This window comes from Nomascus leucogenys, chromosome 14, assembly GCF_006542625.1.
Source record: "Nomascus leucogenys isolate Asia chromosome 14, Asia_NLE_v1, whole genome shotgun sequence".
Lineage (NCBI taxonomy): Eukaryota > Metazoa > Chordata > Mammalia > Primates > Hylobatidae > Nomascus > Nomascus leucogenys.
The window spans coordinates 61,994,397-62,011,265 of NC_044394.1; positions in this window are offsets into that span (position 1 = coordinate 61,994,397).

A 16,869-nucleotide genomic window follows, 5' to 3' on the forward strand; every position below is an offset into this window, starting at 1 on the left:
TCATGAACGCTAATATGTATGTGGAGAATATTTGTGATGGGATATATTAATTAGTGTAACACTTGGTACATTGATATGATTTGGCTCTGTATCCCCACCCAAATCTCATCTCAAATTGTAATCCCCATGTATCCAGGGAGGGACTTTTAACCCCCACGTGTGGAGAGAGGGAAGTGATTGGATTGTGAGGGAGATTTTCCCCATGCTGTTCTCGTGATAGTAAATTCTCAAGAGATCCGATGGTTTTATAAGTGGTAGCTTTTCCTGTGCGCTCACTCGCTCTCCTGCCACTTGTAAAGAAGCTGTCTGCTTCCCATTCTACCATGATTGTAAGTTTCCTGGGGCTTCCTTAGCCATGCAGAACTGTGAGTCAATTAAACCTCTTTTTTTTATAAATTACCCAGCCTCTGGCAGTTCTTTATAGCAGTGTGAAAACAAACTAATACACACATCAATTACCAAAAAAGTATCAGTAACCATGTATATGCTTTCATCTTTTGACATATTAGTTTTTCTTGTGAAAACTAATCTTGAGCAGAAAAAAATTCTCTCCCAAATTGAAGATGTTCATTTTTAGCATTGTCTATTTAAAATTGGAACGAATCATCTAACTATTGCTGCATATGTGCTTAGACTAAGTAAATACCTTCTATCAGTATAATAATATATTATATAAACTTTAACTAGCATTTAATGGCACTCTGTAACAATAAAAAAATAATTTTAGGTTAAAAAAAGAAGCCATTTGTATATGTTTATCTATTATGTAGCAATAGCCATATAGACTTATATACACTACGGTAGATGGAAGAAAAGATAGTAGAGAGATAAGAATTAGAGATACCTTTATTTGCCTTATTTTATCATTGTCTAAATTGAATGTAAATATTTTGCTACTGCAAAAAAGACACATACCTCTGTCTAGTCTGGCAGAAGAATGATAGACCCTTGTTCTTTCCTTACCCAAAGGTGAGTTTTTAATGTACATCAGGGACAGGCTGCTTGTTTTCTGTATGGCCCGTAAGCTGAGAAAGGTTTTAAAAGTTGTGAATGACAATTTCTCTAACTCCTACTTTTGGTTAGAATAGGACAAACCAAAGTGCTTATCTCAGTTACTTTGAAGAAATAGGTTAACTTTTATTATTTGTGAAGTAAAACAAGAAATGAAAGCTCAATGAAAGGATTAGCCAACATGGTATTTTTATTTACCTATTTTAGTGCATTTATACGATAAAGAGACACTTACGTGTCTTTTCACTGCTTGAAAATCCCAGAGTCTACTTTTATTTCTGTAATTTTGATGGCATAATCAAAATATGAAATACTGTTGCTTCCTCTTCTTACTACATTAATAAACTGTTGTATTGCTAAGACAATATCTCTTGCTTTTTAAACCAAGATTATTAGGATTATCTTGATTCTGCTACAGCTGCTCTGTGTGTAAGCAAATACTATGAGGGCTCCCCTGTCCAGGGAGACAAGCCTGGCTCTGTCATGGTTCATTGCTTTGAAACAAATCTGCCCACGCTCAGAACCACAACTAGCTGAAAGTCTGAGGAAAGAAACAGTGGAGTGAGGCCACTAAGATTTTAAGAGATGAGGTCATTGAATCAAGCAGGAATTTTTAAAGAAAAAAAAAAGTGATCCCTTTAAAACTACTTTATACAATGCTCCACTGAAAATGAACTTGCCACAAAAGTATTTGAGTACTGTCATTATTTCTCACACATGAACTCAAACAAATATGCAACTCATACATGCCATTTTTGTATTAAAATTATCTTCCATTTCTTTTTTTAACAAAACAAGGCTGGGCGCGGTGGCTCCCACCTGTAATCCCAGCACTTTGGTAGGCCGAGGTGGGCGAATCACAAGGTCAGGAGATCGAGACCATCCTGGCTAACACAGTGAAACCCTGTCTCTAATAAAAATACAAAAATTAGCCAGGCATGGTGGTGGACAGCTGTAGTCCCAGCTACTCGGGAGGCTGAAGCAGGAGGATCACTTGAACCCGGGAGGCAGAGGTTACAGTGAGCTGAGATCGCACCATTGCGCTCCAGCCTGGGCGACAGGGCAAGGTTCCGTGTCAAAAAAAAAAAAAATAGTACACACAGAATAACAAATTTTTAAAGGGTACATAAATCACAATATTTAAAAAGTTCTCTTTTTTGTACTTTGATCCCTTTTTCCCTTTTCCAAAGAGTAAGCATTATTTCTTTTATAATTTTTCCTTTTCTAAAAAAAGAAATATGTACGGACCGATATATATGATTATTAGCTTCAGATATAAAGACAAAGATGACTGTACTCTTTTTTTTTTTTTTTCAACTTTTATTTTAGTTGCAGGAGGTATATAGGCAGGCTTGTTATCTGGGTATATTGTGTGATGCTGAGGTTGGGGATACAAATGATCCCTTCACCCAGGAACTAAGCATGGTACCCAACAGCTAGTTTTACAACCCTTTCCCTATCTCTCCCTTTTCCATCAAGTAGTCTCCTGTTGCCATCTTTCAAATATGACTGTAATTTATTTAATTTCTTCCTCTTGTCCTTATGCCATGAGATAAATATCTGTGGTTCCTCTGATTTCTTAACTGATCACATGTTTTGAACAACCAAATGAAATTTACAAATAATTAGTGTAATTTTGTATAATCAAATATTTATAAAACTGTCATTTCAAAATGTGCCAGCACAAGATTCATTTATTCATTCAGGATATAAACATTGACAACGCCATGAGCCAGTCACTGAGTCAGAACTCACTCTAGGAAGGTAAAAATCACTCAAATACATGCAAATAAATGTGAGAAATTGTTTTGCCCCTCCATATGGATAGAAATCTCTTGTTTCAGGATTTAGAATTAATAACAACTCTCCTGAAGACGTGAGTTGTCTATTGTCCATATCTTTTAAATGAAAATAAAATTTAAAAAGAATAATTGGATTTCTTCAATTTTCTGTCTTTATTTAGAGAAGCAGAGAATAAAATAATGGCAAAGGGAATCTGACACTGCTTATCAAGGTTAATCATAGAGGCTTGACGTTCTGGGGAAAAAAGCATAATCAAATATATATGCAGCATAAGTTTCTGAGCAAATTGATCTCTTCGTAGTATAAGCATTTCTTGAGAAATCAGAAATCAAATTTGTTTTGAGTAAAGCCTATGATCTGAGTTAAAAATTATTCTCCAAAGATATAATTTTCTGTTTATTTGCTTTAAATGTCTTAAAATTTAGGGAGGAGAGAGGACATAATTTTTCAACAAGTCCACAATGGTGTTTGTTTCTCTAGCTTTATTTTATTTTACTTTACCGATTTATTTTTGAGACAGTCTGGTTTTGTTACTGAGGCTAGAGTGCAGTGGTGGGTCAACGTTCACTGCATCCTTGACCTCCTGGGCTGAAGTGATCCTTCCACCTTAGCCTCTCAAGTAGTGGGGACTACAGGTATGTAACACCACACCTGCCTACTTTTTAATTTTCTTTTAGAGATGGAAGTCTTACTATGTTGCCCAGGCTGGTCTCAAATTCCTGGACTGATATGGTTTGCCTGTGTTCCTGCCAAAATCTCATCTTGAATTTTAATTCATATTGTAATCCCCACATATTGTGGGAGGGACCTTTGTAGGAGGTGATTAGATCATTGGGGCAGTTCTCCCATGCTGTTCTCGTGATAGTGAGTGAGTTCTCACAAGATCTGATGGTTTTATAAGGGGCTTCCCCCCTTCACTCAGCACTCACTCTCCTGCCACCCTGTGAAGAGTTGCCTTCTGTCATGATTGTAAGTTTCCTAAGTCCGCCCCAGCCATGCAGAACTATACATAAATTAAACCTCTTTTTTTAAACATATAAATTACCCAGTCTTAGATATTTCTTCATAGAAGCTTTTTTTTTTTGCCTTTTTGTATGAATTTTTTTTTATTGTATTTTAAGTTTTAGGGTACATGTGCACAATGTGCAGGTTTGTTACATACGTATCCATGTGCCATGTTGGTGTGCTGCACCCATTAACTCGTCATTTAGCATTAGGTATATCTCCTAATGCTATCCCTCCCCCCTCCCCCCTCCCCCTCCCCCCACCCCCCACCCCACAACAGTCCCCGGAGTGTCATGTTCCCCTTCCTGTGTCCATGTGTTCTCATTGTTCAATTCCCACCTGTGAGTGAGAACATGCGATGTTTGGTTACTGGAGAGGATGTGGAGAAATAGGAACACTTTTACACTGTTGGTGGGACTGTAAACTTGTTCAACCATTGTGGAAGTCAGTGTGGCAATTCCTCAGAGATCTAGAACTAGAAATACCATTTGACCCAGCCATCCCATTACTGGGTATATACCCAAAGGACTATAAATCATGCTGCTATAAAGACACATGCACACGTATGTTTATTACGGCACTATTCACAATTGCAAAGACTTGGAACCAACCCAAATGCCCATCAATGATAGATTGGATTAAGAAAATGTGGCACATATACACCATGGAATACTATGCAGCCATAAAAAATGATGAGTTCATGTCCTTTGTAGGGACATGGATGAAACTGGAAATCATCATTCATAGCAGCTTGAGAATGGACTAATACATGGGCTCAAGTGATTTTCCTGCCTTGGCCTCCCAAAGTGCTGGCATTACTGGCATGAGCTACAGCATCTGGCCTTAGCTTTAGATTAGAGACACAAATCATTTTTAGAGTAGTACATTTTGTTAAGCCAAATAATTGCAAATAAAAATGTTCAATTCTATAATGGCAATCTAGTCAAAGTATAAACAAAAGTAAAGGGAGAGTGACAAGATGGGAAAGTACTTTCAAGACATATTAAAGTGAAAGGGTTAATTTCCTTGAGATAATACAGAAGTAATTAAGTTAAAGGCATCATAAAGATGACTATTGGTGAGAAAAGTTTCTGAACATTTCTTAATAGTCAGAAAAGCAAAGTCACACAGAAACACACACACACACGCACACACATTCAAATACCAAATGCAAAACAAGTTCACCCTGATAAACAATAAAATAAATAGAAAATAATAAAAAATAACCTCCTACTACCTCCACCACAGGCCCAAATCATCAACAATTCTTGCAGTTTACTTTCAAGATAAATTGAGACTCTGTCTCCTGTGACCTCCCTCATCTGAGGCACTGTCATCACTCACCTAACTATTGAAAGAAATCCCTACAATCCCTCTTTCTCTTTGCCAATCTATTCTACACTGAACAGCCAAGATGATGTTTTAAAAATATCATAAACCATGTCATTGCTCTGCTTAATGCTTTTCTTGAGGCAGCTCCTTTTTGAGAGGGCAGCACAAGATATACTCTTGGCAGATGCAGGGTGGCACCTTAGCAATATGCTCATGTATTTCTACTTCTTAGATGTTTAGAAGTGTGTAGCAAGTTGGAACACTTGTCTCCTTTTCAAATGGACATATTACAGGCTTGCATAGGGATACAGTATGTTACTAAAGGTGCAGACCAACACAAAGAAAGTTGGAAATAGTATTTTCCTTTGTGACAACCCTAAATATACATTCAGGAATAGCTAGTAAGATTAAAATTTGCTCCTCTCAAACTCAGGAACAAGCATCCTAGGCCCACTGCCCTACAGCCCTCCTTCATTTACAACTTCTGTCTGCTACTCTAATGAAGTCGGGATCAAGATGGTTCGTTTTGAAGTTCCTTTCGTTTATTACAGAACAGATGTCAAGTGAAACTTTGGGTTAATTTCTCCTTCTCTCATCCAGCCGACAGTATATTTTAGAGAAATTTTTTAGAGTATTCTTCAGGCAGATGGCATTTTTAAAGGTACTATAGTCTTGAAACAAATTAGTTAAAATTTAGCAGCTCAAAACACCTAATTTGTTGTGTACACTGATTCTGGGGAAAGGAATACGGAAGGAGTACAGCGGGAGTGGCTTAACTTTGCTTTACATTATGACCTTAACTGGGAGCCAAAGGATGAGTATGACTCTGAAAGCTTCTTCACTCCCATGACTGGCACCTGGGATTGGATGGCTTGACCACTATTGCTAGTGACTGGAGCTATGAAAGGCTTCTCCATGTGGCTTGGCTTCCTTACAACATGGCTGACTTATTTAATAGCTGATTGATATGGTTTGGCTGTGTCCCCACCCAAATCTTATCTTGAAATTCCACATGTTGTGGGAGATACTCAGTGAAAAGTAATTGAAACATGGGGGCAGGTCTTTCCTGTGCTGTTCTTGTGATAGTGAGTGAGTCTCATGAGATCTGACGGCATTATAAGGGGGAGTTTCCCTGCAAAAGCCCTATTCTCTTGTCTGCCACCATGTGAGACATGCATTTCATCCTCCACCATGATTTTGAGGCATCCCCAGCCATGTGAAACTGTAAGTCCAATAAACCTCTTCCTTTGGTAAATTGCCCAGTCTCAGGTATGTCTTTATCAGCAGTGTGAAAACAAACTCATACAGTAAATTGGTACCAGTAGAGTGGGGCACTGCTGAACAGATACCCTAAAATGTGGTAGTGACTTTGGAACTGGGTAACAGGCAGGATTTGGAACAGTTTGGAGGGCTCAGAAGAAGACAGGAAAATGTATGAATGTTTGGAACTTCCTAGAGATTTGTTGAATGTCTTTTCCCAAAATATTGATAGTGATATCAACAATAAGGTCCAGGCTGAGGTGGTCTCAGATGGAAATGAGGAACTTGTTGGGAAATGGAGCAAAGGTGACTCTTGTTATGTTTTAGCAAAGAGACTGGTGGCATTTTGCCCCTGCCCTAGAGATTTGTGGCACTTTGAACTTGAGAGAAGATGATTAGGGGTATCTGGTGGAAAAAAATTCTAAGCAGCAAAGCATTCAAGAGGTGACTTGAGTGCTATTAAAGGCATTCAGTTTTATAAGGAAAACACAGCATAAAAGTTCAGAAAATTTGCAGCCTGACAATGCAGTAGAAAAGAAAATCCCATTTTATGAGGAGAAATTCAAGCCCACTGCAGAAATTTGCGTAAGTAATGAGGACCCGAATGTTAATGCCCAAGACAATGGGGAGAATGTCGCCAGGGCATGTCAGAGGTCTTCATAGCAGCCCCTGCCATCACGGGCCTGGAAGCCTAGGAGGAAGATGTGGTTTCATGGGCCAAGCCCAAGTTCCCCATGCTGTGTGCAGCCTAGAGACTTGATGCCCTGCATCCCAGTCGCTCCAGCGGTGGCTGAAAGGGACCAAAATACAGCTTCAGAGGGTGCAAACCTCAAGCCTTGGTAGCTTCCATGTGGTGTTGAGCCTGCAAGTACACAGAAGTCAAGAATTGAGGTTTGGGAACCTCTGCCTAGATTTCAGAGGATGTATGGAAACAGCTGGATGTCCAGGTGGAAGTTAGCTGCAGGGGCAGGACTCTCATGGAGAACCTCTGCTACGGCAATGCTGAAGGGAAATGTGGGGTAGGAGCCCCCACACGGAGTCCCTGCTGGGGCACCACCTAATGGAGCTGTGAAAAGAGGGCCAATGTCCTCCAGACCCCAAAATGGTAGATCCACTGCCAGCTTGCACCATGTTCCAGGAAAAGCCACAGACAGTCAATGCCAGTCCATGAAAGCAGCCAGGGGGGAGACTGTGACCTCAAAGCCACAGGGATGGAGCTATCCAAGACCATGGGAACCCACCTCTTGCATCAGCGTGACCTGGGTGTGAGACATGAAGTCAAAGGAGATCATTTTGGAGCTTAAAGACTTGACTGCCCCACTGGAGTTTCGACTTGCATGGGGCTTGTAGCCCCTTTGTTTTGGCCGACGTCTCCCATTTGGAACGGCTGTATTTACCCAATGCCTTGTATCTAGGAAGTAACTAACTTGCTTTTGATTTTACAGGCTCATAGGTGGAAGGGACTTGCCTTGTCTCAGGTGAGATATTGGACCTGTGGACTTTTGAGTTAATGCTGAAATGAGTTAAGACTTTGGGGGACTGTTGGGAAGGCATAATTTGTTTTGAAATGTGAGGACATGAGACTTGGGAGTGGCCAGAGCAGAATGATATGGTTTGGCTGTGCCCCACCCAAATCTCATCCCGAATTCCCATGTGTTTTGGGAGGGGCCCAGTGAAAGCTAATTGAATCATGATGGCAAGTCTTTCCTGTGCTGTTCTCTTCTGATAGTGAATGAGTCTCATGAGATCGGATGGTATTTTAATGGGGAGTTTCCCAGCACAAGTTCTGTTCTCTTTTCTGCCGCCATGTGAGAAGTGCCTTTCACCTTCCACCATGATTGTGAGGCCTCCCCAGCCACTTGGAACTGTAAGTCCAATAAACCTCTTCCTCTTGTAATTTGCCCAGTCTCAGGTATGTATCAGCTGCATGAAAATGGACTAAAACATGAGTGTTACTTGGTAGTACACGGTTCTAATCTCAGATGTTAGAGCCTCAGCGTCAAACCATCATTTAGTGCATGAAGAAGTAGTCACAAGACCAACCAGACCTCAAGGAGACTGCTAATGGAAGGCGGTGTGTCAAAATACCGGGGACACATGATTTAAAACCTCCCCAGAACTCTCCTTCACTTTTTTTCTACTAACATTGTTTTCCTCCTTCCAGTTTATATTCTTTTGATCATTGTTGTGAAATGTGAGATTGGGGGTAGAGGTGGCTACCAAGTGAGCCCAGACAGTGGTGTTCATTTAGAAACTTCATTTGCTCAAATTCATTTGTTGAAAGAATTGGAAATTAATATGGGAAATTAATACGGATTTTGTAAATATCTGATCATCCTGTTGATTAGGGCTTTGTTAATGATGAAAGTGAAATTAATGTTTTACTTATTAAAGTCTGTGGAACATTTCTAACTCACTTGAAATTTTTAAGGTATTTAACATCATTATAAACTCAAGGATAACAGGTGTACCTTGAAGAGTTAGGATAAGGATTTATAAAAAATTTGAAAACAACTTAGAAGTTAAATTTTGGTATGTGTTTTATTTGATATTACATGAAGCAGTAAAAAATGAATACGTGGTAAATATGTGAGTGTGCTGGTGTGTGTAATTCTTACTTTGATGTCAAGCACTATTACTAAAAGTTACCCAGAGAAAGGAAGTCAGTAGAGAAGACACGAGGAGATAGAAGAGGCTTTTACAATGTAAGTAGAAGTGGCCTCCAGCAACTAATTTTTTTTTTTTTTTTTTTTTTTTTTTAGACAGAGTCTCGCTCTGTCACCCAGGTTGGAGTGCAGTGGCATGATATCTGTTCACTGCAAGCGCCACCTCCCAGGTTTATGCCATTCTCCTGCCTCAGCCTCCCAAGTAGCTGGGAATACAGGTGCCTGCCACCACGCTCCACTAATTTTTTGTATATTTAGTAGAAACGGTTTCACTGTGTTAGCCAGGATGGTCTCAATCTCCTGACCTCGTGATCTACCTGCCTTGGCCTCCCAAAGTGTTGGGATTACAGGCGTGAGCCACAGTGCCCCGCCACAACTAATATTTTAAACATAAAACATGTGTGTGAGTAAGTGTCTTTAGTCGAGTACAGTTATAGCTCAAATATTAAATAAAAGTATGGATCTAGGTCTTCTCTTTGGTGAAATAGTTTTGATGTGTGTGGTATATAACCTAATTGCTATATTTTTGTTTGAATATTTATAACTCAATGTAGTTAGTAATCAAAATCATGCTAAAATGTTTTAATGTTTTTAGAATGCCTTAAAACTGTGCATTTCAGGATTATCATTTTAATCATGAAATTTTTATAAGGTAGGCTTTTTAGAAATATTAGTTCAGAGGGAATTCTGGGTAATAAATAAATATTAGGACTTTGCTATATATACCTTTCATAGAATTAAGATATTTTTATAGTAGAAATATTCTGCTGCTAACACACAAACATTCTTTAAAGACAGATGAAATTTTTATGCTCAAGTGTCCAATTAGTGTTTCTTAGTGAATTTTTATCCTAGTATCTGTTTTGGGATTGGAGAATATTAGCCCTTAAAGAAATATATTTGTAAAACATTAGTGATGCAAATGTATTTTAGCCTCAAGCAGACATGTGAAAAATGATCATGCAACTTTATTAAACATCATAACAGTGTCATATTTTTTTCTCTCAGAGGAGTTCTTTTAATTTTCAGTTATCTCTCAAGTCCATCTGTATTTAATAATTTGCTCCGTTATTTCAGTCATAAGCCAAAGTGTATATATTTGTGTGGTGTGTGTGTGTGTGTGTATATATATATATATATATATAAAATATATATATATATAGTGCTCCTTGAAATGTTACATTAAGAAAAAAACCACAAGTAAATAAAATTCATTCTGTAAATTATCATACACTAACAGTATTGGGTGAAATACTAGGCTGTGCCATAGATTCTACGCTTCTTTTTGTGATGAGGAAGGGGATGAAAATAGAGGGTAGAAACATACATTTTCTATGTAATGCTCCTAATAATTCTTCATCAAAAATTATTTGGCTATCATTAGCCATCTATTCTTCAGTAATTACTTTAAAATTATTTTAAATGACAGGAAAATAAATATATTTTTGTCAAAGTGATCTAAGGAAGAGAAAACTAAAATGTGTTTACATTTCCTGAAAATAGCATAGTGTAAATCCATGGTATGAAGACCCTAGTCTCCAAAATTTTCATAGAAATTAGCAAAGAAATTCAAGAATAAGAAAACAAGATTCAACATTGAAAAGCAAGTTAAAACATGCTTTTCACCCCACAAACTTTTAAAATTTTTTTTGAAAGGAACAAATTGATAGAATGTCTGACCAAACTGTTTGATTGTATGAGAATGAGAATCTCATTCTTATTTCTGGTTATGAGGGACATGAAAATGAAACCTTTAACATTTGATAGAGTAAGTAGCATCAATTGGATCTAAATGTATGTCACATAACATTCAATGAAGGGCAGATATTGACATCTGGCAGTTGACTCTCCTTTGATGAATATTAATTGCAGCATGATTTTACATTCTTTAAAAATGATAAAGAAAAAATCAACAAATAAACAGCAAATGAAATACAAATTGAACCAACAGTGCAAAAAACAATCTTGTAAACATTCTGGGTTAAAAAAATAAATATGATTAGAAAGTACTTTAAAATTTTTATCTTTAGCAATGTTTTAAAAGGTTATCAAAATAATGCAAATTTTAAAAACTTAAGTATATATACTTATTAAATGGTGAATATATTTAGAATGAATTTACTAATGAACATTACTAAAATTATCACCTGTAAAAATACTTAAAACTATATAAATATAGTCAAAAATGTCTTGCCATACCAACTAAAACAGAGAAAAAATGAAGGAAGATAAAATGTGAAAAGTTAAATGAACAAATTCTCTTATATTTCATGCAGAAAGATAAATATTGTTTTATTTTATGTTATACACATTTTAAAATGTATTCCATTTCATTTTAAAATTGATTTATGTTTAAAATTGATTTCTAAACAGGAGAGATATAAATAAATTTTTCAAAAATGTAAAGGTGGCTAACTGATAAAGTAACTTTTTTTTTCAAATTGGTCCTGGAATTTTGAAGAAAAGGAAAAAATAAACATATTGTAGTCATCATAGCTGAAGATAGAAAATATTTAAGGAACCATGAAAAGCAAGTAACAATCTCGAAAGACTATATAATTTATTATTTCATTTATACAGCATTCTGGAAAAGGCAAAACTGTAAAGATGGTTAACAAAGCAGTGGGTTTCTGGCTAGCCATATGCAGAATTGAAACTGGATCTCTTCCTTATGCCATATACAAAAATTAAATTAAGATGGATTAAGGACTTAAATGTAAAACCCAAAACTATAAAAACCCTAGAAGACAATCTAGGAAATACCATTCAGGACATAGGCATGGGCAGATTCCATGACAAAGACACCAAAAACAATTGCAATAAAAGCAAAAATTGACAAAAGACGTCTAATCTAAAGAGCTTCTGCAGAGCAAACGAAACTATCAACAGGGTAAACAGACAACCTGCAGAATGGGAAAAAAATTTCACAATCTATGCCCCCGAAAAAGGTCTAATATTCATCATCTATCAGAACTTAAACATAATTACAAGAAAAAAAGAAACAGCCTGTTTAAAAAGTGAGCAAAGAACATGAACAGACACTTTTCTAATGAAGACATACATGCAGCCAACAATCATGTAAAAAAAAGTATCACTTATCATTAGAGAAATGCAAACAAAACCACAATGAAATATTATCTGTAACCAGTCAGAATAGCTATTCTTAAAAAGTCAAAAAATAACAGATGCTGGCAAGGTTGTGGAGAAAAAGGAACAGTTATACACTGTTGGTGGGAGTGTAAATTAGTTCAACCATTGTGGAAAGCAGTGTGGCAATTCCTCAAAGAGCTAAAAAGAGAATGGCCATTGGACCCAGCAATCCCATTACTGGGTATATACCAAAGGAATATGAAGTTTTCTATTATAAAGACTCATGCACATATATGTTTATTGCAGCACTACTCACAATAGCAAAGACATGGAATCAATCTAAGTGCCCATTAATGATAAACTGGAAAAAAAAATGTGGTACAAATACACTGTGGAATACTATGCAGCCTTAAAAAAAAACAAGATCATGTCCTTTGCAGGGACATGAATGGAGCTGCAGGCCATTATCTTTAGCAAACTAATGTAGGAACAGAAAACCAAATACCGCATGTTCTCACTTATAAGTGGGAGCTGAATGATGAGAACGCATGGACACACTGAGGGGAACAACATATACTGGTGCCTATTGGAGAGTGGAGAGTGGGAGGAGGGAGAGGATAAGGAAAAATAACTAATGGGTATTTGGCTTAATACATGGGGGATGAAAGAATCTGTACAATAAACCCCCATGACACAAGTTTACCTATGTAACAATCTGCATATGTACCCCTGAACTTACAATAATCGTTTAAAAAAGCAGTGGTTTTCAAGGATCTGGAAAAAGCAAAGGGTTAAAGGAGTTCATCGTGAGGTATTTTTAGGATTATAAAACTATTCTGTACAATATTGCAATGGTTACAGACATTATGCATTTGACAAAACACATAGAACTTTATATCACAAAGAGTTCATCTTAAATGTATACAAGTTTTTAAAAATAATTTATGATATCACAGCACCCCCGATGGAATGCGGACTGTGTTAATAGAATCTCAGTCTATTACGAGTGTTTGAAATAGCCTTACTGAAGGGGGTGAGGGAAAAGGTGCTGGCCTTAATTAATTTTGGAAATAAGAGGGAACTCTAAGACTAAAGGCAAAAGAAATTGTACAGGAACACTGTATTGTGACTAATAACGTTTTGTTTGTTTGTTTCCATGGGAATATAGGTTAACAGATTTGAAACCGCTATACAAGTATTCTAGAATTAAAAAACTAAATAAGTGGATGGAAGTCAGTGGGAACCAGACTTCTCATTGTTGGAGATTATACACAAGCAGAGAAGGTTAGAATAATACATGCAGTAATAGATTAGATTTGGAGACATCAGCATGAATTTGTATTTAGCTTAACATTGATAGAGACGGATAATCTATAGATATCTATATACAGTAAGTTCTCACTGAACATCACTAACAGTTCCTTGGAAATTCAACTTTAAGTGACGCCATATAACACAACCAATTTTACAAAAGGGTCACTGATATAAAACAGATTTAAGTTCCTATGGCATATTTCTAATTACAAAAACATTACCAAACTCCTAAATAAAGACCAAAACACTTCTAGTATTAAACATTAAAATAAATGAGAGGTGTATATAAATTTGAGAAAGAGTGAAAAAAAAAAAACGTAAGATAATTATTTAATTTCAGAATCATGGATGACGAGAGGCCATCAAGGCAGTTCAGGGTACCAGGCAGCAACAACCAGCCCTGGAAAGGACACCATCCCATCTCAGGGCACACTCACATACATCCACACTCACTCAGACTCGGACAATGTAGGCAAACCAATTTGCCTCATGTGCATTTCTTTGGCATGTGAGAAAAAACTGGAAAACCCAGAGAAAACACGCGCAGACATGGGGAGAACATGCAAACTCCACAAAGACAGTGGCAATATCTGGGAATCTATTTCTTTCTCATCAACCTTATAACAAAATGATGTTATTTGAAGATCAGCCATATAGACACAGGTTAGTATACACACATGTTTCTATGCTCTGAGTCAACACAGAATAGTGAAACCCTAAGAGTAATAAAAAACCTAACACCATATTTTGGTTTTTGATGCCATTTTTCAGAAGAAAGAAAAGTAGAACCAGTACTCCTAGGAAACAATAGCTAATCCTAGGGCTGCAATAAGGAATATACAGGTGAATCTTGAGCATCTTATTATGCTGGAAATTTAGGAGGTACTCCAAATAAAAACAACAACACAATAACAATATTAAAATCACACTGATGGGGGTCCTTGAAAGTAATATGGAAACCAATGAAAGAGTTCCTAATAGCCAAAGCTTGAACAATCTGAGCAACCAAATAAATAACATAACAGCAGGTTATAACCCAAAGTATAAGATAAATATCTGTACATTCACATTAATATAAATAAGTAATTGAATACGTAAATAAATGTAGCCTAAAACACAAATTTTTCACGTAGTACACTTCCAAACAGTGTGGATGGCCCACTCTCAAAGGTGCAGGAGGGACAGTATAACTCTACTTTTAAAGGGTGGGCTGTACTTAGTGACTTTCTTTTAAAATCTGGAAATGGAGAAAAGATAATAACTTTGCAGTGAAGGTGAAAGCATAGCTTGTTTTATTGTGCTTTGCTTTATTTCATTTGGCAGATATTGTGATTTTTACAACAGAAGGTTTTTAGTAACCCTGCATTGAGCAAGTCTGTTGGAGCTATTTTTCCAAGTGTGTGCTTACTTCATGTCTCTGTATTACATTTTTATAATTCTTGCAATATTTCAAACTTTTTCATTATCATTATATCCCTTATGATTTGTGATCCATGTCTTTGATGCTATGATTCTAATTGTTTTGGGGTGTCACAAACAGTGCTCCTATAAGACAATGAACTGAATTGATAAATGTGTTCTAACTGTTCCACACACAGGCCATTCCCTCATCTCTCTCCTCTTCAGGCTTCCCTATTCCTTGAGACACAATAGTATTTAAATTAGGCTAATTACCCTACAAAGACCTCCAAGTGTTCAAGTGAAAAGAAGAGTCATATGTGTCTCAGTTGAAATCAAGAGCTGAAAGTGATTAAGCTTTGTGAGGGAGGCATGTCAAAAGTCTAGATAGGCCAAAATCTAGGCCTTTTGCACCCAACAGTTAGTCAATTTGTCACTGCAAAGGAGAAGTTCTTGAAGGAAATTAAAAGTGCTATTCCAGCCAACAAACAAATGATAAAATAGTGAAACTACTGTTGCTGACATAGACAAAGTTTTAGTGGTCTGAATTGAAGATTAAACTAACCACAGCATTCCTTATGCCAAAACCTAATCCAGGGCAAAACCTGTCTCTTCAATTCTGCAGAGGCTGACAGAGGTGAGAAAGCAGCAGAGGAAAAGTTTGAAACTAGCAGAAGTTGGTTCATGAGGTTTAAGGAAAGAAGCCATCTCCATAACTTAAAAGGTGAAGCAGCAAGTGCTGATGAAGAAGCTACAACAAATTATCCGGATCTAGCTAAGAACATTGGTGAAGGTGGCTATACTAAACAACAGATTTTCAATGCAGACAAAATAGCATTCTATTGGAAGAAGATGCCATGTAGTACTTTCATAGCTAGAAAGGAAAAGTCTATTCCTGTCTTCAATGTATGCCTATACCTAACAAAAGCTACCTACAGCTGGATGATCAAGGTTACTGTTGACAGTGATTAGTCACATTGATACTATGTACCCTTGATATTATGTAATGAGAAAGGCACTTGACCTCTGTTGGCTCCTCCTAGAACAAATAATCCCAGTGTAATCACGAGAAAAGCATCAGAAAAATCTAAGACACATTCTGCAAAATATCTGGCCAGTACTTCTCCAAACTGTCAAGATCATGAAAAGCAAGGAAAGTCTCAGGAACTCATAGCCAAAATGCTCTTAAGGAGACATAACTACTAGATGTAATGTGTCCTACTAGATGAGATCCAGGAACAGAAAAAAGACATTAGGTAAAAACTAAGGAATCTGAATACTTCATGAGCTTCAGTTAATAATAATATAATGGTATTGGTTTATTAATTATAAAAATTTACAATGTAAAGTAAGGTACTAATATTAGGTATGGGTCTCTTTGTACTATCTTCACAACCTTATTGTAAATCTAAAAGTTTTCTAAAATGGAAAGTTTATTAAACATCCTTTTAGTCACATGTAGTAATGCTACCTGAAATTGATCACACTTCCTATAAAAATAGTCTGACATTTCAAAAAAGAGAGCATGTGGCATAATCAGACAAAATATTTCTGACTATAAGTGTAAGTTCATTATCAAAATAAAAACAGAGTTTTTTTAGATTGGTCATCCAAAGATAAAAAGCAAGAACTCAGGGGTTAAAAAATGTCACATAAGAAAAAGAAACAGCAACTGTGTGTAAGCAAAAATATAGCCTGTGCCCAGTAGTGATATTTTAATAAGCAGAACTAAATAAATCGAGTGTTATCTTTATAATTGGTAAATAACATTTCCCGATAAGGTCACAAAGAGAGCACCTAAAATTCCACATGACTATCTTACCCAGAAGCTCAGAATATTTCCTAAACATTTCCCCAACTGATATTTCCATGAACCCTTAACTTACTTATGTACTATTAAATAATGAAGCTGGACATCTAAAATGATTTTTGAAGCTTGAAAATACCACTAGCATTTTTAAAGATGATTGCTATTGAGTAAGCTACTCTA